Source organism: Henckelia pumila, chromosome 4, assembly GCF_033568475.1.
Source record: "Henckelia pumila isolate YLH828 chromosome 4, ASM3356847v2, whole genome shotgun sequence".
Classification (NCBI taxonomy): domain Eukaryota; kingdom Viridiplantae; phylum Streptophyta; class Magnoliopsida; order Lamiales; family Gesneriaceae; genus Henckelia; species Henckelia pumila.
This window is the reverse complement of record NC_133123.1, coordinates 112,047,489-112,072,756: the sequence shown is the minus strand read 5'-3', so window position 1 is coordinate 112,072,756 and position 25,268 is coordinate 112,047,489.

Sequence of the window (25,268 nt, the reverse complement as noted above, 5' to 3'; positions counted from 1 at the left end):
CAAAGTCGGCATCACAATACGCTTTTAAATCAAAGAAAGAATTTTTCGAATACCACAATCCGAGATTTGGAGTATTTGAAAGATATTTGAAAATGCATTTTAAGGTGAACAAATGTGATTCCTTTGGACATGATTGAAATCATGCACACAAGAAAACACTAAACATAATGTCCGGTCTACTAGCAGTAGCATAAAGTAAGGAGCCAATCATACTACGAAAGGAAGATTGATCTACAGATTTACCATTTTCATCCTTGTCGAGTCTGATTGTTGTGCTCATCGGTGTAGATGATGATTTTGTGTTCTCCATCCCAAACTTCTTTAGAATCTCCTTGATGTATTTGCTTTGGTTCACAAATAACCCTTCCTTGCACTGTTTGATTTACAATCCAAGGAAATAGTTAAGTTCTCCCATCATGCTCATCTCAAAGTGTTCCTGCATAAGCTTGGAGAAATCTTGATAGAGAGTTTCGTTAGTAGAACCAAAAATTATGTCATCAACATAAATTTGCACAATCAATAAATCATCTTTGACATTTTTGGTAAATAAAGTAATGTCAATCTTTCCTCTTGAAAAACCATTTGAAAGAAGGAAAGTTGATAGCTTTTCATACCAAGCTCGAGGAGCTTGTTTCAAACCATACAATATTTTGTTTAGTCTATACACATGATCAGACAATAATGCATCAACAAAGCCATCAGGTTGTTCAATGTAAACTTCCTCTTTCAATTCACCATTAAGAAATGCACTTTTGACATAAATTTGAAATAACTTAAAATTTCTAGAGCAAGCAAAAGCAAGTAGCATGCGAATAGATTCTAGTCTAGCAACATGCGCATAAGTTTTATCATAATCTATGCCTTCTTCTTGACTATATCCTTTAGCTTCAAGCCTAGCTTTATTTCTAGTGATAGTACAATGCTCATCAAGTTTATTTCTAAAGACCCATTTAGTACCAATAATAGATCTATCATGCGGCCTAGGAACAAGATTCCAAACATCATTGCGCTTGAATTCATTTAATTCATCTTGCATAGCAATAATCCATGAATCATCTAATAAAGCATCATCAATGCACTTAGGTTCAACATGCAAAACAAAAGCAAGATGATTGCAGTATTATTAAGTAAAGAGCGAGTGGTTACTCCCTTTGAAGGACTTCCAATAATAAGATCTATAGGATGATCTTTGTGAAGAGTCCAATCCTTCGGAAGTGGTGTTTCCTCAACAGAAACATCTATTTCATTTAAGCTTGAGGAGGCCATCTCTTCTTCAAGTAATTCTACATCATAGTTAGTATTACGAGAAACTATTGACATAGATTCATCAAATACAACATGCATTGATTCTTCATCAAGTAAATTGCGTTTATTAAATACTCTAAAAGCCTTACTCGTAGTAGAATACCCAAGAAAAATACCTTTGTCGGATTTGGCATCAAATTTGCCATTACAATTATTATGAATGTAGCATTTTGATCCAAAAGCCCGAAAGTATGAAATGTTAGGTTTTCTCCCTCTCCATAATTCATATGGAGTTTTCTTGAGAATTGACCTTATTGATACACGATTAATAATGTAACAGGCAGTGTTCATTGCTTCAGCCCAAAAATATTTTGGTAGAGAATGCTCACATATCATGGTCCTCGCAATCTCCACAAGTGTCCTATTTTTCCTCTCAACGACCCCGTTTTGTTGAGGAATCCTAGGACAAGAAAAATTGTGACCGATGCCTTTCTCTTCACAAAAATTTGTAAAACTTTCATTTTGAAATTCAGTTCCGTGGTCACTACGGATTTTTTTGATAGAAAGATTTTTCTCATTCCCAACACGTTTGACAAAAGTTTTAAAATAATCAAAGACATCATTTTTGTGGGCTAAAAATAATGTCCATGTGTAACGTGAAAAATCATCCACAATGACAAATGCATAAAGCTTCCCTCCTAGGCTAGCGTTCCTCGAGGGACCACATAAATCTAGGTGAAGAAGTTCAAGGGGCATAGAAGTTGATATAAAATTTTTGCTTTTAAAAGATTCCCTTGTGTGTTTGCCAAGTTGATACGCATCACAAATATAATCTAGTTTTAAATTGAGTTTTGGCATACCAACAACTAAGTCAAGTTTAAAAAGTTTTTCTATTGTACTAGGACCAACATGACCTAGTCGTCTATGCCAAAGAATGTTGTCATCAACATTCAAGGATATAAGGCTTTTGATATTCGATAAAGATAAATTATTTAAAGAAACCTTGTATACATTTTCACTTCTATATCCTTTGAAATTTATGGATTTTTCGGATGTGAGTGATATAGTGCAGTGTTGGGGAGTGAACTTGATTTTATAACCTCTATTGCACAATTGACTTATGCTTAGTAGATTATGCTTAAGTACTTTCACTAGGAGTACATCATCAATAAAGCAGGATTTAGAAATACCTATTGAGCCGATTCCTTCGATAACTCCTTTGCTGTTGTCTCCAAAGGTGACAGATCTCTTCTCCTTTGGTTTGATCGATTGGAGTAGCTTCTTGTTCCCCGTCATATGTCTATGAACATCCACTGTCTAGATACCATATGCTAGGAAGAACAGTTTTCCTATTTTCCTACAATAATTTGATTTTGGTACCCTTTAGTTCTTTTGGGTCCACAGTGTTAGAAAAGAGAGATACAAAATAGACTTCTAAGAGTTCAGTCTCTCATAGCAACATCTTTGCCACTTTCTAAGAGTGCTCCCAGTAGTAGGTAGGGCTATGGCCTCTTTAAAAACCTATTTCCTTGGACAGAGCAGCGTTCATCAGGAAGACCAGTCGCAAGTCAAGACAGTTTAAACCGGTCTATAATGAACTCCCTTAGATCATGATCTCATAATGCCAACTGATGAGTTGTTAAGTACTCTTAGGCCTCCATTTCATATAGCTCTTTTGATCATATTGAAATCTTAAAGATCTACATTTATGTCTAGCATGACCTATTTTACAACAATAAGAGCATGTAGGGGGTGATCTCATTTTTGCTTTAGAAATGAGGCTAGTAAAGTCTATTGATTTCTTACCGTACCCTATTCCACCCTTATCAAAACTACATTTCTGCATGCAAAGTAGATTATTCAATTTTTACTAATAACATTGAACTTATCAAAAGATTTTTCTAAGTGAGCTATCTCATCCTTTAATCTTAGGTTTTCATGCTCCTTAGTTTCTAATTCAAGTTTGAGGTTTCTATTTTCCTTTCTAAGTGATTTAGCCATATCAAACATATGTTTATATGCATGCAATAATTCATCATAGGAAGGTACCTCGTCATCGTCATCAGAGACATCTGACGACGATGTCATCACTCCTAGCCATTAGGCAGATGTTGGCTTCCTCCTCGTCATCATCGATATCGCTCCAAGTGGCTATGAGTGCTTTCTTCTTTCCCTTGTCAACTTTCTTCTTGAGATGACACTCATTTGCATAGTGGCCTTGTTGTTGACAGTTGTAGCATGTTACTTCTTTTTTCGTCTTCTTTTTGAAGTTGTTTCCTCGCATAAATCTTTTGAATTTTCTTGCGAAGAGTGCCATATCATCATCTTCATCTTCTTCTTTGGATTGGCTAGATAGAGCAATCCCCTTTGCCTTGATATCTTCTTTCTTTATTTCCTTCCTTGTAGACAATTCCAACTCATGGGTTTTTAGAGTCCCATGGAGTTGATCAAGGTCATAGGAAGCGGTGTTGCCTTTGTTGGATTCTATGATGGCCGTCCTCTTTGCATCCCACTCCTTGGATAAGGCGCGTAGAGCTCTCCTCCACACTTTCTTGGTTGGATATTGTTCTCCAAGTTGGGCTAGCTCATTGATGATTTGAGAGAGCCTTTGGAACATGGTATCAACATCCTCACTAGCGTCCATCTCAAATGTCTCGTATTTGAGTTGAAGTAGATCGATCTTTGTCTCCTTGACTTGATTGGTTCCTTCATGGCATATCTCCAATTTGTCCCAAATCTCTTTTGCGGATGAGCACATCGAGATCCGGTTGTACTCGTTCATATCTAAGGAAAAATGAAGAATATTAATAGCTTTAGCATTTTGAGATGTCAATTTCATATCCTCCTTTGAAAAGTCGTCCATTACCTTAGGAATTTTGACTCTCTCAACCTCTTTCGTAGGTATGTAGGGACCTTTCATAGTTACTTTCCAAAGGTCATAATCTATGGATTGGATATATAGGGACATTCGATTTTTTCAGTATCCATAGTTTATGTCGTTGAAAAGAGGAGGACGATTGGTTGATTGCCCTTGAGCATAATCGCTAGCTAGATTTTCCATAGAGCCTTTTTTGAAAATATTTTGTAAAAAGGTGGCTCTGATACCACTTGTTAGAACCTAATCGGGGGGGGGGGGGGAGGTTTAGATTCTATTGGCAACTTTGACAATTTAAAGCAATTATGCTAGTACGCAAGCGGAAAACTTAAAACAATTAATAATAAGTGCGATAAATAAATGTGTAATGTAAATAAAGCAGTAAAATGGATAAGAGATGTTTATGGAAGTTCGACGATAAATCGTACGTCTCCCCTTCTTGGTTAAGATCGATTAACCAAGGATCCACTAGCACTTCAACGTCTTAGCCTTGATGGCTCCAAGGATAGCCGTACAACTCAACTCAACACGATCACCGCGTCGATACAACTCGAAATCTTGGCCTTAAGGGCTCCAAGGATAGCCACAACACTCGTATAATACACTTGGCTTCACACACAAGTGTTTACAACAACCGAGCAACCAACTCATGAATGAACTTATACAAACAACCCTCGATTTTGAATATAACACACAAATATTTCTTGAACTTTTGAAGGAGAGGATCTTTCTTGCAAAGAGAGATGAGAGTGAATTGGTTAGTTCAAATGACTTCAAATGGCATGTATTTATAGCTGAAAATTCGGGCAGGTTCGTTGCGTCCGTTCGGGCCATCATTGCGTCCATTCGGCGCACATTAAATTCTTCCGGTGTTGGTGACGAACGTTGCATCCGTTCATAGGTTCGTTGCATCCGTTCGGCGCATTGCGGCTTTTGTCGGATGACTTTTTTCCTTAAAAATTGGATCGTGTTCTTGACAAGGAACGTTGCGTCCGTTCCTAGGTTCGTTGCGTCCGTTCGGCATAATTCAGACTGCGCGACAAACTTCACAAATTCATATCTCATAATCCGTCCGTCGGATCGACTTGAAATTGGAACAGTAGCTTTAGAACATCCTGAATTTTATTGTGAATGGTAGAGATCGGATTTGGATGACTCAAACGATTCCAGTATGTTTCTGAAGTTATTTCATCATATTTTTGCTTCATGTTCTTCGTGGCACTTTTGAAAAATTCATAACTCCAAATTCGTCCATTGGATTGAGTTGAGATTTGAACCGTAGCTTTTGAGCATCCTAAATTTTAATATGACTGGTGGAGATCGGAATTGGATGAATCAAAAAAGCTCAGTAAATTTTGCAGTGTTCTTCACTATAACAATGTTTGTAATAATCTAATCTGCAAAGTCTCACTTTAAACGTTTAGAAATAATAACCTAGTTTTGTAATTATCAAAACAAGATAAGTTATCGCATTAAAAACATTAATCTCATTTAAGAGATTTGTATGCGTTTAAGGCGTAATAGGATTCAACCGCCGCTGATGATCAACATAAGGAGTATAAGACTCTTCCATCAAAATTTTATGCATGCAAATTGTTGGACTAATACCCTTAATGTCAGAAATTGACCATCCTAAAGAAGTTTTAAAATTTCTCAATACTCTCAACAACTTATCTTTTTCTACAGCAGACAGGTGAGCAGAAATAATAACAGGACAAGTAGAATTTTTACCAAGGAATGCATAACATAAATGTGCAGGCAATTATTTAAGATCATGAGTTTCAGCAGATACCTCTGGTGCACTATTTTCGAATGCTTCAGATTCCTTAGTACTCACCATTTTTTTTCTTTCAGAGCTCCTTCAAGGAATGATTCTTGTTCATGTAGCTCCCAATCCTCTTCCTTATCAAATACCTCATCCGCCACCAAACATCTTTCGACTGGATCAGTGATTCCTGCACATGAAAAAGAATTATGAGGATCAATGATTTTAATACTTTTACATGTACTTACCTCGTTTGGTCCCCTCATGGTGTGATAAATATTGAAAATCACAGCTTCACCACCAACTCGAAGTGTGAGCTCTCCCTTGTGGACATCGATCAGTGCACGTGCAGTAGCTAGAAAAGGTCTCCCAAAAATCAAGGGAGTTTCTTCATCTTGATCTATGTCCAAAATCACGAAGTCTGCTGGAAATATGAACTTGTCGACCTTCACCAAAACATCCTCCACAATACCTCGTGGGTATGTGATACTTCGATCGACTAGCTGTAATGTGATGGTGGTTTCCCTGACTTCTCCAAGCTCCAAGGTCCTGTATACAGAAAAATGTATTAAATTTATACTTGCTTCTAAATCACATAAAGCTCTATTTACCTTAGAACCACCAGTAAAACAAGGGATAGTAAAACTCCCTGGATCCTTAAGCTTTTGTGGCAACTTTTTCTGCAGGATTGCACTGCACTCTTCTGTCAGATTCACCACTTCATAGTCTTGTAATCTCCTCTTCTTGTACATCACATCTTTGATGAACTTGGCATAGTTGGGCATTTGTTCCAAGGCATCTGCAAATGCAATATTGATATGTATCTTCTTGAAGATGTCTAGGAACTTGGAAAATGCTCATCAAGTGCCTTCTTCTTGAACTGCTGTGGATAAGGAAATTGCGGCTTATACATTGGTTTTGATTCAGTTTCTTTCTTGGGTTCTTCAACCATGATTTCTTCAACCACTGGTTCTTAAACTTCCTTGGCTTTTCTCTAATCTTCAGCCTCTAACTTCTTACCACTTCTTAACTCCACCGCTTTGCACTGCTCTTTTGGATTCACTTCAGTATTGCTGGGAAACTGTCCTCGATTTTGATCCTTCAAAGCATTTGCAAGCTGCCCAATCTGTGTTTCCATAGATTTCATCATAGCCCCCAAACTGCACATATGTGTCTCCATGCTGTCCATTCGAGTTTCAGTCCTCGACATCCTCTTGTTAGATTCAGTAATAAATGTAGACACAACATCCTCCAAAGACGCCTTTCTTTCACCCTTGTTTGTATTGAATCTCGGAGGGGGATTCAACACATTTTTGTTGTTGTCATAGGAAAAATTTTCATGGTTACGTAAGCCAGGATGATAAGTATTAGGTGGAGGGTTACCTCGATAATTTCCATAGCCTCTGGGATTGATATATTGCGCTTCCTCAGGTGGATGAGATTCTTCTATGGCAACCGACACACCTGCAGGTTCTGCTATATTCACCTTGTTCAGAGAAGCAACTTGTGTACTCAATGCAGATAACTGTGCAGCGATGGAAGTGAGAGGATCAACACTATACACTCCATTCTTGACTCCCATGCGTTCAGATGGCCATTGATAAATATTGATTGTCATTTGTTCCAGCATCTCGTAGGCCTGAATGGGGTCCTTAGAAAATATGGTACCCCCAGCAGTAGAGTCCACGGACATTCTTGTAGGCATATTCAACCCATTGTAGAACAACTCTATTTCTTCCCAATCTGCAAAATTATGATTAGGACAACGCCTTAACAAATCTTTGTACCTTTCCCATGCCTCGTATAGCTGTTTTGAATCATGCTGTTGAAAGGTACTGATCTCAATTTTCAGCTGGGTGGACTTGGCCGGTGGAACGTATTTTGCTAAAAATTTCACAGCCATGTCCTCCCAAGTTGTTATGCTTCCTAGCGGCAATGACTGCAACCAGCTCTGTGCCTTGTCCCTGAGAGAAAAAGGAAACAAGCGTAAACGTATTATATCTTCAGAAACACCATTTATTTTTACCGTATCAGTAATCTCTAGGAAGGTGCGCAAGTGTAAGTGAGGATCAGCTGTGGCGCTTCCATTGAATTGGTTCTGCTGAACCATGTTGATTAATGCCGGCTTCAACTCGAATTTGTTGGCATTTATTGTCCCTCGAGCGATTTCAGAATAGTGAGCCTGGATCGTCGGCCTGAAATGATCTCTGATTAGCACCAAGGGCAATTCATTGAAATTTTCTTCGGCCATGTTTAGTTGTTCTTCTCTCCTAGCTCTTCTCAAAGCACGTGGAGTTCTCTCGATCTCCAGATCAAATAGTAAAGAGTTTGCACTTTGAGATTTTCGCTTAAACTGCAATTAAGAACACAACAATTTATTAGTACTTAAAATAAAAAAAAATAAAAGCTCTAAATTAAAACTTAGACTAATTGGTAACAAGACTAAACAAAATCAAAAATTACTCCCCGACAACGGTGCCAAAAACTTGTTGTGAAAAATACTCGCAAGCGTACGAGTGTCAAGTTTTAATATAGTGATAAAGAGAGTGTCGATCCCACGAGGAGTAAAATAAAATATTCAATACTTGTAATTAAAATAGTCTTAATTTTATTTAGAAAAATAAACTTTAAAGAGTTGCTGACAAATTAAATTAATAATGAAGTTTGAAAAGCGCGCATACACACAATCCTTAAGAGATTATCAATAAAAGAGAAATAGTCTAGAGGTTTTGATTTCACCTGGTCTCGACAATATTCATTCCTAATTAATCTATTTTCATGAATTTATTTCAATTAATAACCAAGAACACATAGATTATACTATTTCCCTCTCCCGAGTATCAAATAGCGTGTATCAACCACCGATCAATTCTAATATCACTATTAAGAATCTACTTGTAATGATATGCGTAAAACAATGTTCTTTCTAGGCTCTATTAAAGTTATAAGCTCTCCCAAGTCATATAAATAATTAATAGTGTGAATTCTATCGATCCTATTCTAAATCCCCTCTCCCGAGTGCCGGATTCTAAATAAAAATGACAAATCAATTTATGGCCAGTAAATTGAAAAGACTTTCAAAACTAGAATCACAATTAATTTAGAAGAACTCAATTCAATAAAATCAATAATTCATAGACACGTCTTGACCAGGTTACATCAACCTCTAGACTTAAAAAGTTTAGTTAATAGTAAAATTCAAAACAACCCAAATCATGTTTAATAATTCAAACATAATTCCACAATAAAAAAAATAAATAAAGAAGAAATAACAAAGCCGTAGTCTTTCTTCCGTGTCCGGTTGAAAAGCTCCGTCTTCGTCAAGAAATCTTCAATTCATGATCTAAAAATCTCACAAAGTTTTCTCTCAAAGTTGTTGTGTGCGGCGGCTAGACCCCCTATTAGGTTGAAAAACTCCCTTTTATACTCCTTAAAAATCGTCCAAAATAAGACCAAAGATATCCCAAAATTTCCAAAATTACAGAAACACCTCATCAGACAATCAGCGACGCGCGGGCGCACATGAAGTTATGTCTTGACAATTCAAACATCTCGAGCACGCGCGGGCGCGCGTCATTCCTGGGGTGCGCACGCATAACTCTCTGGAATTTTCCCACACTTTCTTCAGGTAACGCACGGGCGCGTGGAATCCAGGCGCGGTCGCGCATGCTGCTCGGGTCAATCTTCATATTTTCTTCAAAATCTTGGACCATCTTCGCCCGCTTCGCCTTTCTCTTGACTCCTTTGATTCCATCCATCAAAAATTCGGTATTTGTTGTATCTCCTAACATCCAACACAAACAACAAAAAATTCCATGAATTCCGCTCGAAACCAAACAATTATTCAATAATATCAATACAAATTAAGTGCACAAAATGCACTTATCAGCCAACCTCACTTTCTTAAGGTCAGAATAGTGATGGCAATCGAATACAAACTCCACACGCTTCTCCCATTCCAGATACACCTCCGGATCAGATTTCCCATGAAACGCTGGAATTTTCATCTTAATGCTACTAATATTCCCATCCTCCTTACTGCCCTCCGTAAATTTTCCACGTACCGCTTCTCGCCTATGCCTACCCTCATGTATTCTTCTATCCCCATCCCAATTCTCATCAAAACTTTCCTCATCGTCTTCAAAATCATTCCTCTTCCTATTTTTATTTTTTTTCCACTATCAGTACTCTCCTCCAATTTACTCATCCTCTCATGTAGAGGTTCTAACTCCGATCTCATCACCCTAGTCAACTGCCGCATCAACGCCTTCATCTGGACCTTGGAAATTCCTTGGTTCACACTTTCACTAACATCTTTATTAGGATTCATGGTACCTGCAAGAAAATCGTTAGTAATAAATGTTCTCACACAAGTTCTCACAGTTCACTCCAAACGAATCACTCAATCACTTCTTTTTTTCACTCAAATTTATGGAGAGGCTTTGCTTTGTAGAATAAAATTCAAACCTTCAAGTTTAAAACTTTTAGACGCTTGAAAATTGACCCACAAAGATTGACGAAAAACTAATAAGAAATTTTATGGACAAATTGACTTTGACTGCGCCCAATAATGAACAAAGACAAAGGAATTGGTCACAAGCTACTCTCTTCACTTTATTTTTTTTTTCTCAGATTTTTGGTCCCACTATTTTTTTTGACCGATTTTTTTTCTCTATTTTTTTGAATTTATAACTTGTAGCACAAGACACGAGATTTGGATAACAAGTTTGAAAGAAATGACACAGAAATTTGATATGAGATAGACGAAGAACGAAGAACACGAAGAACAGATCTAGATGTAGATATGATACTTACTAGATTCAAAACCTTGGCTTTGATACCAAATGATATGAATCTTGATGTGTAAGATTAAACACGATTACAAATCTGAATCGCACCATCTAATCAATAAACAAAAGATCCAAAGTTTTGCCCAATCTTTGAAATAAGTAAAATTGATAGGATTTTGGATTTCCACCTTTAATCGACGGTACGATTAACAGCAGAAATCACAACATTTGAAACCAAAGAAAACCTTCAGATAACTTGTATCTGACAATCTTCAGTGAGAAACAATCAACAAATGCTTCCATGTAATTAAACTGGAAAAAGTTTGATTTGAAAAGCCAAAGCAAAGCTTTGAATAAAATTCTAGAGAGAATTTCAATAATTTGTGTATAAACTGAATCTGAGTTATTATTAATGAAATAAACAAAAGTATTTATAGTTTACAACAAAAAATAAAAGATAATGCAAAATATAGCCTAAAGATATCAAACATATCATCTAAAAAGTTTCCTAATATAATTAAAACTCTAAAAAATAGGAAAATAACATCAAAATTTCAAAATTCCGCACACACACATAACACGTCGAAGTGTGTGTAAATTTCCGGAAAAATCATGCTCGCTCGAGCGGACATAACTCTCGATCGAGCGAGAAGCTCTCTGGTCTCGAATTTTCCCAAGCTTGCTCGAGCGGGTACGAAGTGCGCTCGAGCGAGAAGTCCTCTGCCCCAAAATTGTTTATGCAGCTCGCTCGAGCGGAATTGGGATGCGCTCGAGCGAGACCGCTTCTGCCTCACTTTGATTTTCTTCACTCTTTTTGATTCCCAACACTTCAAGGACGAATATGCAACTCCCAAATTGATTCTCAAGTGCTCCAACTCCATATTGGTAATTTAGCATTAGTTTTTGAAGTTCCTTCTTGAATTTGTTAGCTCGGCTCCTCGTTATTGGCCCTCGTGGCAACTCCAAAGGATCTCGAACTCCACTTGCCACTCGATCCACATGCGAGCTATCCATGATTGCATCACGAGTATTGATGAGTGCATTTTGTATGCATTAATTTGTGTTATTTATATATTTATTTTGTGTGCATTCATATTGTTTTTATGTGTGTTTATGTGTTTTAGTGCATGTGTGTGTATTTCACTCTCCCGATTAATTTTGAAGGAAAATGAATTGTTGAAGAGTGAATTATGGGAGCAGCTTTGGTCAAAAAATAAAATTTAATTTTAGAGAGATCCAAATCCGATCTCCACCATTCAGAATGGATTCAAGATGTTTTGACGCTTCTGTCCAAATTTCAGGTCGATCCGACGGCTAGAACTCAAGATATGAATTTTTCAAATTTGTCGCTCGGAGCAGGTTGAAAGTTGCGCTGTTGGTGAGTGTTGTAGCGCGATCGCACTTGAGTTTGGCGCTAGGAAGAGTGCAAATGCGCATGGAAGAGTGAGATTAGCGCTTCTCAAGTGCTATTGGGAGTTGATGATGCGCGTTAGCCCAAGGGAAGGAGCAATCGCGCAAGGAAAGATGGGAATTGCGCAATTCTGTGTGTGAATTATTTCTTCGGGTAGAAACATGCTCGCTCGAGCGAGAGCTTGTGCTCGATCGAGCAAGAAATACGGGAAAAGAAATTTCGGAAATAGAGAGTCTCTCGCTCGAGCGAGAGGTTGTGCTCGCTCAAGCGCGACGTCCGGAATCAGAAAAAAAATCAGAATTTTGGAAATTAAAAAGTCTTATTTTATGGGCTATTTTTCATGGGCTTCTTAAACTCATATTTAAGGGTCTTGTTCAGACGTGAGAAGGGGTTCCAGAATTCAGATAATTGAGACGCAAGGCGGCTACTGCTACCAGGCTTGGGAGAAGATTTCTTCTTCTTTTATTTTATTTTTATCAATTCATGATTAAAGCTTTGTTTGAATTATGAATTTGATTCTTGAGTAGTTTTTCTTTTTCGATCAAGGCCACGTGATTGGGTCAGACAATTTATGTAGAAAACTTGTTTTGTTTATTTGAGATTTTCAGACTTGATTTGATTTTATTGATTATCGAATTTATATTTGTCTTGAAAATTTCTTGGCCAGTTATTTGTTTGCTTGTTAATCGATTCCAAGTCGACAGAGGAGGTTTCGAATTCGATCACTTCAATAATCAACATAGTGTAAAACTGACTAGAAATAGAATTCAGTTTCATTATGCGGTTTGGGTGTAAACTGAATTTTCGTAGTTATTCATGCATTCAAATTTGATTAGAATTACGAAAGATTAGTTCATCAATATTTGAATAGGTTTGATTGTTCTAGAAATAGTCCTTCGAACAAATTAGGAAAATTCTCGTGAATTAAGATTATGTCTGATGTCTTAGATCGATTTCTTGTTACATGAATTGTCTGGTACCTGCGTGTTTCCTTGATCGAACTTTTCCAATATTTGAATCAAACCAAATTTCTGCTGCGTTTTAATTAATTTTATTTTATTTGCAATTTTATTTATTAGTTAAAAATCTGAATTCGCTCTTTTGATTAGTCTAGATTAAGTAGAAATAAATATATTTTGGTAATCTTAATTATATAGTCCATGTGGGTTCGACATCTGGACATTTGTCCACTATACTATAATTTGACCTGGTGTGCTTGCTAGTTGATTTTTAATCATACCGATTTAGCCGGTCAAGTTTTTGGCGCCGTTGCCGGGGACCGAACCCGGGTCACCCGCGTGACAGGCGGGAATACTCAAGCAAGAGGAGAAAAAGCCTATTATCTCTGAAGAAGGAGAAGAAGGCTAGAGTTCTAGAGGTCGATGCTTTGATGGCCCAGAATGCGAAGATCGACGCTCTGACGCATCAAGTGGCACTCATGAAAACAGCGCCAGCACAAGGGATTATGCAAGGAGAATAACAGTTGTTTGAAGTTGAAGTGGCTAATTTTGCAGGAAATCAAGGACGGCAGCCGTACAACTCCTACAACAATTGTAATCAAAACTGGCAGCCCAAGCAAGAGGAGAAAAAGCCGAGCTTTGAGGAAATAATGATGAAGTATGTGGCGGGTACTGAGGCTCGTTTACAGAATCAGGAAGCTATGATGCAGAGGTTGAAAATTCAGGTGGGCCAGATAGCTTCCCAATTGTCAACTCGTCTTGCTGGAGCTCTACCAAGCAACACTGAACTCAATACCAAGGGTGTGAATGCTATCATGGTAGTGACTAGGTCACGATATGACAAACCTGAGGAGCAGATGGACGAAAAGAATAGGATGGAGGGGCCGAAAACTTCAGAGAAGAAGGAGGAGGTGCATGCTGAAAATTCCTCCACGGCAGGTAAGAAAGGTAAGTCTTCGAAATTTGAAGTTAATGAGAATGTTGATATATCTACTTTACCTTTCCCCCATAGAGCTAAGCAACTGTTGTTTGATTTTCAATTTAAAAAGTTTCTTGAAATTTTCAAGAAACTACATATTAACATACCTTTTGCAGATGCATTAGCTCAGATGCAGAATTATGCAAGATTTCTGAAGGACTTGCTGAAAAACAAGAAAAAATTGAATGACGTAACGCAATTCACACTGAATGAGGAGCGCTCGGCGGTGCTGAAGAAGAAGCTTCCAACCAAATCTCAAGATCCAGGGAGTTTTTCTATACCTTGTAAAATTGGAAGTCTATCTTTTGAAAATGTTTTGTGTGACTTAGGTTCAAGCATAAATTTAATTCCTTATTCTCTTGCTCGAAAATTAGGTGTAGAAAATATTGAACCTGCTGCTATCTCCCTTAAATTTGCTGATGGATCTATTAAATACCCGAGGGGGGCAGTGGAGAATATACTAGTCAAGATAGAACACTTTATATATCCTGTGGATTTTGTTATTCTTGACATGGATGAGAATTGTGAGGTTCCACTTATTTTAGGGCGTCTTTTTCTTGCTGCTAGTAGGGCGTTAGTTGATGTTGAGAAAGGGGAGTTGGTGTTAAGACTGAACGATGAGCAAGTTGTGTTTAAAATGCTAAAGTCGGCTATTGAGAGCCCAAATTTAAAAACTTGCTCTTTTGTTAATTTGGTTGATATGATTCATGATTATGATGATGAATGTATGCAGGTGCAGATCCACGCAGGAGTTAGTCCCTTGCAAAATTTCTTTAATGGTGTGGCATGCAAGTGCAGGACTGACCTGAGTTTTTCACAGACGGTGGATAAACCACCTTGAATTTCGCCACTCAGAGAGGAGTATAGTCGGGCTATAGACTAAAAATTTAGCGCTGATTGGGAGGCAACCCAGTGTTTTTGCTTTTGTTTTTTATTTTGTTTTTGGTTTTTATCTTTATTTTTATTTTTGATTTTTGTTTCTTTCCCATGCCAGTTGTCATGCCTGCTGATATGTCTAGACTGTTGATACCGTCCCAAAGGATACTGTCAAGAAGGAAGAGGATGCATCGAAAACCAGGGGAGTGTTATTTTTGTTCTCATTATGTTTTTGTTCGTCTTTGCATTTGTGTTTTTGTTTTGCATTCTGTTCATTGTTCTGAAGCATTGAGGGCAATGCTTTGGATAAGTATGGGGGTGTGGTAGACTAGTTTATTGCATTGTTTGTTATGTTTGTATTGCATCTGTCATGTTTTATGTTTGTTTGCATCTAGTCTATTTTTGTTGTTTTTTGTTTTGTCTTACATGAGTAGGATGAGTCATAATAGCCAATGATGATGAAGTTTATTTGAAAAAATTGGTTTTTTGAAAAAAAAAAAAATTTGTTCTTGACTTGACATGAGAAACTGTAGGTTGAACAGTGAATATTTATAAGCACTTGTGTTAGACCAGTGGACTGTAACGAAAGATTTGATGAAGTTTCTGTCTGTTTGACAATTGCACGGCAATAGGTGGTTTGTGGATCTTAATTGTGTTCTATGAATTTTGATGAGGCTCTAGTAAGACACTTATGATCTTGGGCGCACCTAGAAAAAATTTTAATATACAATTCCATCCGGGCCTTGAAAGGATTAAAATCATATAAAATATTAAATTTAAGGCTAAGTATGCGTATTAAATGGGATTGATGTTCCATCCGGGCTATAGATGAGGGGATTAGAAAGAAAAAATAGAATGATTTTTCGTATCCTAGCCAGTTATGCTAAGTCAGCGGGTAATTATTGGGGCTAAAGCAATACCGGGTGTAAAATTCGGAGGTGTGTAATTCATTATCTCAAGGGAGGTGGGTTTTTTCTAGAGGTCATTGGAATGAATGAGCACTTGAAGAGTGAAACTTGCACTGATTTGTCATAGGTTTTTAAGCAGTTTTGAAACGAATTCTGTCTAAGTTGCATGAAAGTGGAATGACATTTCACACACACACGTTCACGTTAAACCGAAGGTGCATTATGAAAAGTTAAGAGCATGTTGGTTTTTTTGTTTTGTGATTGAATTTCTCAGAGGCTGTGAGCATTCATGACTTGTCCTTACTTTTGTCTGTGTTGCATTTTGTTTTTGCATGTCTTGCTCGAGGGCGAGCAAGGTTTAAGTATGGGGGTGTTGATGAGTGCATTTTGTATGCAGTAGTTTGTGTTATTTTTATATTTATTTTGTGTGCATTCATATTTTTTTATGTGTGTTTATGTGTTTTAGTGCATGTGCGTATATTTCACTCTCCTGGTTAATTTTGAAGGAAAATAAATTGTTGAAGAGTGAATTACGGGGAGCAGCTTTGGTCAAAAAATCAAATTTAATTTAGTTATATCCAAATCCGATCTCCAATGTTCTGAATGAAGTTCAAGATGTTTTGAAGCTTCTATCCAAATTTCAGATCGATCCGACAGCTAGAACTCAAAATATGAATTTTTCAAATTTGTCGCTCGGAGCAGGTTGAAAGTTGCGCTGTTGGTGAGTGTTGTAGCGCGATTGCACTTGAGTTTGGCGCTAGGAAGAGTGCAAACGCGCATGGAAGAGTGAGATTAGCGCTTCTCAAGTGCTATTGGGAGTTGATGATGCGCGTTAGCGCAAGGGAAGGAGCAATCGCGCAAGGAAAGATTGGAACCGCGCAAGTCTGTGTGTGAATTATTTCTTCGGGCAGAAACATGCTCGCTCGAGCGAGAGCTTGTGCTCGCTCGAGCGAGAAATACGGGAAAAGAAATTTTGGAAACAGAGAGTCGTCTCTCGCTCGAGCGAGAGGTTGTGCTCGCTCGAGCGCGACGTCCGGAATCAGAAAAAAATCAGAATTTCGGAAATTAAAAAGTCTTATTTTACGGGCTATTTTTCATGGGCTTTTTAAACTCATATTTAAGGGACTTGTTCAGACGTGAGAAGGGGTTCCAGAATTCAAAAAATTGAGACGCAAGGCGGCTACTGCTACCAGGCTTGGGAGAAGATTTCTTCTTCTTTTCTTTTATTTTATTTTTATCAATTCATGATTAAAGCTTTGTTTGAATTATGAATTTGATTCTTGAGTAGTTTTTCTTTTTCGATCAAGGCCACGTGATTGGGCCAGACAATTTATGTAGAAAACTTGTTTTGTTTATTTGAGATTTTCAGACTTGATTTGATTTGATTGATTATCAAATTTATATTTGTTTTGCAAATTTCTTGGACAGTTATTTATTTGCTTGTTAATCGATTCCAAGTCGACAGAGGAGGTTTCGAATTCGATCACATCAATAATCAACATATTGTAAAACTGACTAGAAATAGAATTCGATTTCATTATGCGATTTGGGTGTAAATTGAATTTTCATAGTTATTCATGCATTCAAATTTGATTAGAATTACGAAAGATTAGTTCATCAATATTTGAATATGTTTGATTGTTCTAGAAATAGTCCTTCGAACAAATTAGGAAAATTTCCATGAATTAATATTAAGTCTGATGTCTTAGATTGACTGTTTGTTACATGAATTATCTGGTATCTGCATGTGTCCTTGATCGAACTTTTCCCATATTTGAATCAAACCAAATTTTTGCTGCATTTTAATTAATTTTATTTTATTTGCAATTTTATTTATTAGTTAAAAATCTGAATTCACTCTTTTGATTAGTCTAGATTAAGTTGAAATAAATATATTCTGGTAATCATAATTATATAGTCCCTGTGGGTTCGACATCTGGACATTTGTCCACTATATTATAATTTGACCTGGTGCGCTTGCCAGTTGATTTTTAATCATACCGATTTAGCCGGTCAAGTATCGACAGAGGTTCTCAGAGGCCAAGTATGATCAATTTCTGCAAGGCCTCAAACCAAAGATTCACGACCAAGTGGCTATCTCTGAAGATCCGACGTCGTACGAATTGTTGGTTAACTGCTATTGGCAGGCGGAAAAAAATATCCAGCGTAACAAAAATTTCTCTTCCTTCTGACTAGGTAAATCGATATTGACAGGCGGACAAAAATTTCCAGCGTAACAAAAATTTCTCTTTCTTCTGACCAGGTAAATCTTTGGGGCCTAAATCTCAGTCATCTTTCAAGAATCTTGGTGCGTCTTCTTCTTCAGGTTCAGGTTCCGGTGGTGGTGTGTTCCACTTTGAGAAGAATGGATAGTATGAGCATTTTGGTGGACGTCATCCATCCAAGAAGTGTCATGGAGTGGGAGTGTGATCGTTGATTTTTCTATGGTGAGGGAGCGCGTCCTCCTATGCCTCTGGTATCAGATCTGAAAGTTTGTCAGGCTTTGGAGACGGGTGGGGAAGACTACCTTAACTATGCGGTTGATACATCCATAGGGAGTAGGGCTATTGAGGAATTGCCAGTGGTTTGCGAATACCCATATGTTTTTTTGGATGAGATTCCAGAGTTTCCTCCAGTTCGAGAGGTCAAGTTCGGGATCGATCTTGTGCCAGGGACGACATAGATTTCTCGTGCACCTTATCATCTGACACCAGCAGAGATGAGGGAGTTGCAATTTCAGTTGCAGGATTTGTTGGATAAGAGATATATCCGATCTAGAGTTTCACTTTGGAGACCGCCAGTACTTTTCGTCAAGAAGAATTAGATGGTTCTATGCGTCTCTATATCGACTACAGGCAGTTGAACCAAGAGATGATCAAGAACAAATATCCTTTGCCGCACATTGATGATTTTTTCGACCAACTTCAGGGTACCTCTATATATTCGAAGATTTACTTGAGTTCAGGTTATCATCAATTGTGAGTTCGAGATGCAGGCGTTTCGAAGACTGCATTTCGTATGAGATATATGGTCACTATGAGTTTCTAGTTATGAATTTTGGACTGACAAACGTACCTGCAGTGTTCATGGATTTGATTAACATGGTCTTCTGCAATTATTTGGACAAGTTATCAGTGGTTTTTATTGACGATATTTTGATCTACTCACGCAGTGTTGATGAACATGCGCAGAACTTGAGGCTTGTACTGCAGATTCTTCGTGAGAAGCAGTTATATGTAAAGTTCAGTAAGTGCGAGTTCTAGATTGACCGAGTAGTGTTCCTTGGTCATGTCATTTCTCGAGAGGTTGTTTCAGTGGACCCGAGTAATATTGAAGCTATATTGAACTATTCACGTCCTACGACAGCTTCAGAAATTCGTAGCTTCTTGGGTTTAGCAAGGTACTATCAACGATTCATCGAGAATTTCTCACAGATTGCTAGACCGCTGACGTAGTTGACAAGGAAGGATGTTCCTTTTGTCTGGTCGGTCGAGTGTGAGCAGAACTTTGATGAGTTGAGGATTCGAATGACAATCGCGCCTGTTCTTGCTTTACCATCTGGATACAGAGGCTAAGTGGTTTATAAAGATGCATCTCTTCAAGGTTTTGGCAATGTGCTGGAACAGAATGTACATGTGACTACCTATGTTTCTCGACAATTAAAGACCCATGAAGGGAACTACTTTGTTTGCGATCTAGAGCTCGCAGTGATCGTGTTTGCACTTTTCGATGTTCTCCAGGCAGTGTGATTCTATTTGGGTGGTTGTGGAAACATTGTACACATCTGCACATTTTCTTCCGTATAACCGTGAGTTCAATTTTGATTGCATGACGAGGTTTTACATCCAGAAGATTGTGCGTTTGCATGGAGTACCTTTGATCATCATCAGTGATAGAGGTCAGAGGTTCACTTCATGATTTTGGGGTAGCTTTCAGCAAGCATTGGGTACTACTTGGAGTTTGAGCATTGCATATCACCCAGAGATTGACGATCAGTTCGAGAGGACTATTTGGACATTAGAGGATATGTTGATTAGTGATGGATTTTGGCTTATCATGGCAGGATCATTTGTCGATGATAGAGTTTGCATATAATAATAGCTATCATCGCAGCATTGACATTTCACCTTTTGAGGCTCTTTATGGTTGTCGTTGTCGAACACCCTTATTTTGGGATGAGGTAAGGGAACGATAGGTGGAAGGACCAGAGCTGATCCAACAAATTGTGGACAAAGTTGAGTTGATCAAGAAAATGATCAGGACCTCACAATACAGAAAGTCTGGTTATGGCAACACCAAGCGCATACTGTTGCATTTTGAGACGGGAGAACATGTTTTCCTGCGAGTATCATATTTTTGAAGGTGATGAGGTTCGGTCGAAAAGACACATTAGCACCGAGATTCATTGGTCCGTTTGAGATACTAGAGAAGGTTGGAGATGTAAGTTACCATTTGGCGTTACCACCGTATCTCTATAGCATTCACAATGTGTTCCACATATCTTTACTTCGTCATGATATTGTAGATGAGTCGCATATTCTGCATCCGACAGAAGTTCAGTTAGAACACAATTTGTCATATGTGTAGAAATCGCTCAGGATTATTGACAGAAAAGACAAGATGCTTTGAAATAAGCGCATTCCTCTAGTAATGGTTCAATGGCAGCATCGAGGTACTGAAAAGGAGACTTGAGAATTAGAGAGTCGTATGCATTTGGAGTACCCAAAATTTTTTTGATTGTAATTTCTTTTGCGTAATTCAGTTGTATTTGTAACTGCAGTGTTTTATTGAGAACTTGTTCCAGTATTGTTTTGTTTTGATAATACTAGGCTATATTTCGAGGATGAAATCTCCTAAGTTGGGGAGAATGTAGTAGCCCGATTCCTAATTAAGTTGATCAACTGTCAAAACATGATTCAGAGTTCTTAATTTGACCTAAGGTGTGAGACCTCGGTTCTAAACATCTAATCTCGGATTTAACAACAATAGAGCATACAAGATCCAAGATTAAAAGCAAAGAATTTTTTTTTAAAGGGGTGCCGTACTCGGGCGGTAGAAAACTACCGCGCGGGCGCGGCCAAAACAACAACCTTGTTGTTTACTCATACGGGGGGTGCGCTCGGTCTGCTAAAAACTACAGATCGAGTGTCCCCTGCACCAGAACAAAAAAACCAGAATTTAACTTACCAACTCAAGCCAAATCCATTCCAAACATAGCAAGATACATATTACATGCAACGACCACATTCAATCCATAATATTCGAATAATAGAAACTACAAACGCAACAAGTTCGAGTTCTAACATGCTTCAAATCATAAACTAGATTGACATGCTGATTCTACTTCTAAACCGAGTCTCACTTGTATCTCTCATTCTTGATGCTAACCAGATCTTCGCTAACTTGATCCTGCCCCACTTATTGCCAAGTACACATACAAAACAAAGCAACAACCGGATAACTCCCGTGAGAATGATATTCTTAGTAAAAGAAACATATCATATAAACAAGTAATATAACAATAACATGATTTCAAGACAACAACATATTCAACGTTAATACGAATGAAATGCATGTTTTAAAATCGGGATATCAACTCTGATAAACAAGGGATTTCTTCTATGCTTTTGGGATCCCGAGGATGAGATCACGTAACAACTCACCGACTCTCCCAATCGAGGTGGTGCCACGTATCCCAATCCCCTAGACTTTGGAGCGACTATGAGGAGTATGCTGATACTAGGTGAACTTATACAACCCAGGCCACTCACAACATAGCCCCCAAAACGTCTAAATAAAAAGGGTCGTTCTGCCCGCTGAAATCAAAGGTTTCACTCAAGATGAATGCATAAGAAAACATAAATCATTAAGCCATATATCAAATCTCAAACAACAAAATACACGTTCCACATTCTAGAACAAGTATTGATGCAAGTATGTGATTTAAGGAAAAAACTCAAGAACCAACTATCTCAAGTATGCTATCCTGCTAAACGATGACTGTTTGTACCTTTCAATGCAAGTAACTCCAATTCTGGATACGCTACAAAAGAGGTTATATCAAAATCTATACAACCTAAACAACAACAACGCTCAAGGTAAACTCTTTACCGCTCTTCGTTCAACTCTTCGACGATCGAATACTGATAACTCTGGTCTTAACAGACTTCAAACGGATCTGTGTGGAGATGCAAAAGAACTAACATCATTCGAAAACTCAAAACGCTTACTATACAACCACACAAATGATCCAATATTCCAAAACTCAAACTGGTGGCATAACGATTATACACTGATCAAACCGGAAATACAGACAGCAGCATAATATCGATATCAACTCATATCAATGCTAATACAACAATAAAGGCTCAAACCCAACAAATCTCAAAACTCAATTTTTGAAATAGGTTTCCAAAAATCATAACAAATCCGAACGATGCTCTAATTCAAAACCGACCGAGAATAAACAATCAGAACTCTGTCAAGAACAACATAACCAAAACTCAATCAATTCTAACGACATCCAAAAATAGAAGTGTATCTGATCGAAGAAAAACTTACGATAGAATGAAGCTCTCGCTGCGGTGATCGCTAAACTGCCTTCAGAAATAAATTCCAACGGACGGATCGAGCTCGGGGAGAAATCTGAAAGCTTGAAAGGAGCAAGAGGCGCAACAATGGAGGAGAAACGATGGAGAAGAAGGAGAAGAAAGAATGAAGACTAGTAAAACCTTTTCCCAAGTGTAGATAATATATTAAACTCCAAATTTGCATTTTAGTCCCTGAAAAATCTGAAATTTTTCAAAATAGACCCTGATCAAAATGAAGTCGGCTCTTGAACTCTGTAATCTCCGATTAACTCAAATAAACTCAATTAAGATGAAATTGGGACGTTACAATTCTCCCCCTGTAGTAACCCGCATTTCTAATTAGTGATTAATGAGTAATTAATCACGTGATCATGTTTAGATTAAGTAAAACATGATTAAGTAAGTTCCTGTTGGGACAACGGACTTCAGAAATGGATTTAGAGCACTCGAATTAGTTGAATTGGTTCAACAGGATCGGACGGTCCGAAGAGGAGTTCGGACGACCCGGAAGTGTACACGGTCAAAAAAGCTCTCGATTTCTAAGCCTTATAACTCAGATCTAGGGAGATCTAGGCATCCTACGGAGAATCCGGAAGTGGCTTAGTGATCTAGACGTCGTCGCAGAGCTACGGCCTAGGTTTGAGGCTATCTTCAGCAAAGGGCTAACGACGGACGCAGGTATAGCTTTGGCATGCTAAAAATATTTAGGAGTATGCAATAGTTTAGTTAAGGCTTTTAGAGCTTCATTGTTGATGCATGGATATTTGCATTGTAGTAGCTAGTAGACTGGACTAGTAGGCTTGGAGTCTAGGCCAGCAGAGCTAGGTTTGAACAGCAGTGTTAGAGGTACGTAAGTACTGACCGAGATAGCCGGCATGATATATTTGCTTATATGTTGCATGAGTATGTGCTATATGTTTATCATGTTTTAGCATGTTTTACCGTCTTAGCACATACATGATTTTACGTGTGACTACATCCGGAGAGATGTGAGTCATTGACAGTCTCCATAGGGAACAATGATCTCATTTTTGGACTCGAGTCAGGTATGACAGTTTCCATATGGGACTTGTATCCTGTTTTGGATTCGGGTCAGGATGGGGTTGGCTCAGCCCTGATATGGAATATACAAGTACCCCGCGGAGTAGCTCTCTAGCCGGTGCTGTATATTTCCGGCGCCATGAACAAGTGTTTTCACTTGAGTTTTAAATCATCTGTGTGCGCATATTTGTATTTATATCATTGCTTTGTATTGAGCGTTCTAGCTCACGCCCCTGTATTTGGGTATTGTGTACCTTATGGCGGGGCAGGTTTGAGGCTGGACGGTCCAGGCGGCTCTCAGCAGGATTGAGCTTTGGAGAGTGCGAGGTTGTAGAGGGTAGGGATTTATTTACCCTGAACCTTCGATTTGGTTGTATAACAGTATTTATACACTTGTGTTAGCGTCGGTTGTATTCTGCCAATTGGATTTGTTGTATTTTAATTATCCGCTCTTTATGCTTTAAGCTTTATTTGCGTGCGCTTTTACTATAACTCTGATTAGGTAGTGGATCCGGGTTGGGTCACTACTTTTTTGGTATCAGAGCCACGCATTGCACTGGGAATATCGTAAAGCGGATTAAGTAATTATCTGTTCTTATGTAACAGATGGCAGATTACAATGAGAGTCACGGTAGCGTAGACAGCGGTCGTTGGGGCGATCCAGATGATCGTAGACGTCGGGGACAGCCCGAGGAGCGCAGGCGAGTCAGCATGCATAGTTCTAAGGAAGTTAGCCCGAAGCCTTTGATGGGTGGTGAGATAGCCGAAGAGGCGGAGGATTGGATGGAGAGGATGGAGCAGTGCTTCCAGGAGTTCCGTTGCACGGCTGAGGATAGAATGGAGATCCTTGCCTTTATGCTTGAGGGCAGGGCGAGGAAGTGGTGGAGGTCTACTTTCGCACCGTTCATAGCAGCTAGAGGTGCAGCTACTTGGGTGGAGTTTCGTATTGCTTATCAGAGGTTTTATTTTCCTCCAGCTCTTCGTCAAGCGAAAGCCAGCGAGTTGTTGAGTTTGCGACAGGGGACGATGACGATCGAGGAGTACCAGCAGAAGTTCTTTGATATGCTACCTTTTTGTCCTCATATTGCTGATAGTTCTATGGCAAAGTTTGATCATTTCCTTCAGGGTTTGAACCCTGACATTCATCGTATGGTTGCTGTGGGCGGAGATGGGACTTACGAGGATTTGGTGGACCGTTGTCGCCAGGCCGAGGACAGTATTCGGAGGAACAGGGAATTTTCTCTTCTTCTTCCAGGCCAGCGAGCTCTAGTCCTTTGGGTCCGAGAGGACAGTCCTTCAAGAGGCCAGGAGGTACTTCTTCTTCCTCTGGATCTGGTGGGGTGCATCGTTTTGGTGGACAGAGACCGAACCAGTGTACTCAGTGCCGACGCAGACATTCGCCAGGGCAGTGTGGTCGATCGACCACTGCATGTTTCCAGTGTGGCCAGGAGGGTCACATAAAGAGAGATTGTCCTATGCTGATTGGGGCAGCGAGTGGTTCTGGAGGTTCTCAGGCATCTGTTCAGCCACCTCAGTACCAGCAGCCACCTTTCTAGCAGCAGTATTTACAGCAGCGCCAGCATCCGCAGCAGTCTCAGAGACAGCCTACTCAGACTCCTTCTCGGGGTCATTCTTCGTTGAGACCACGTACCCAGGGTCAGGTCTTTGCGCTTAACCAGGAGCAGGCAGAGGCTGACAGTGATTGGATGATTGCAGGTATCTGTAGTTTATGTGTTTTTCCTGCATATGTTTTAATTGATACCGGTGCATCGCATTATTTTGTCTCAGCACGTTTTTCTAAGAAGTATAAGTTGCCATATATTCCTCTA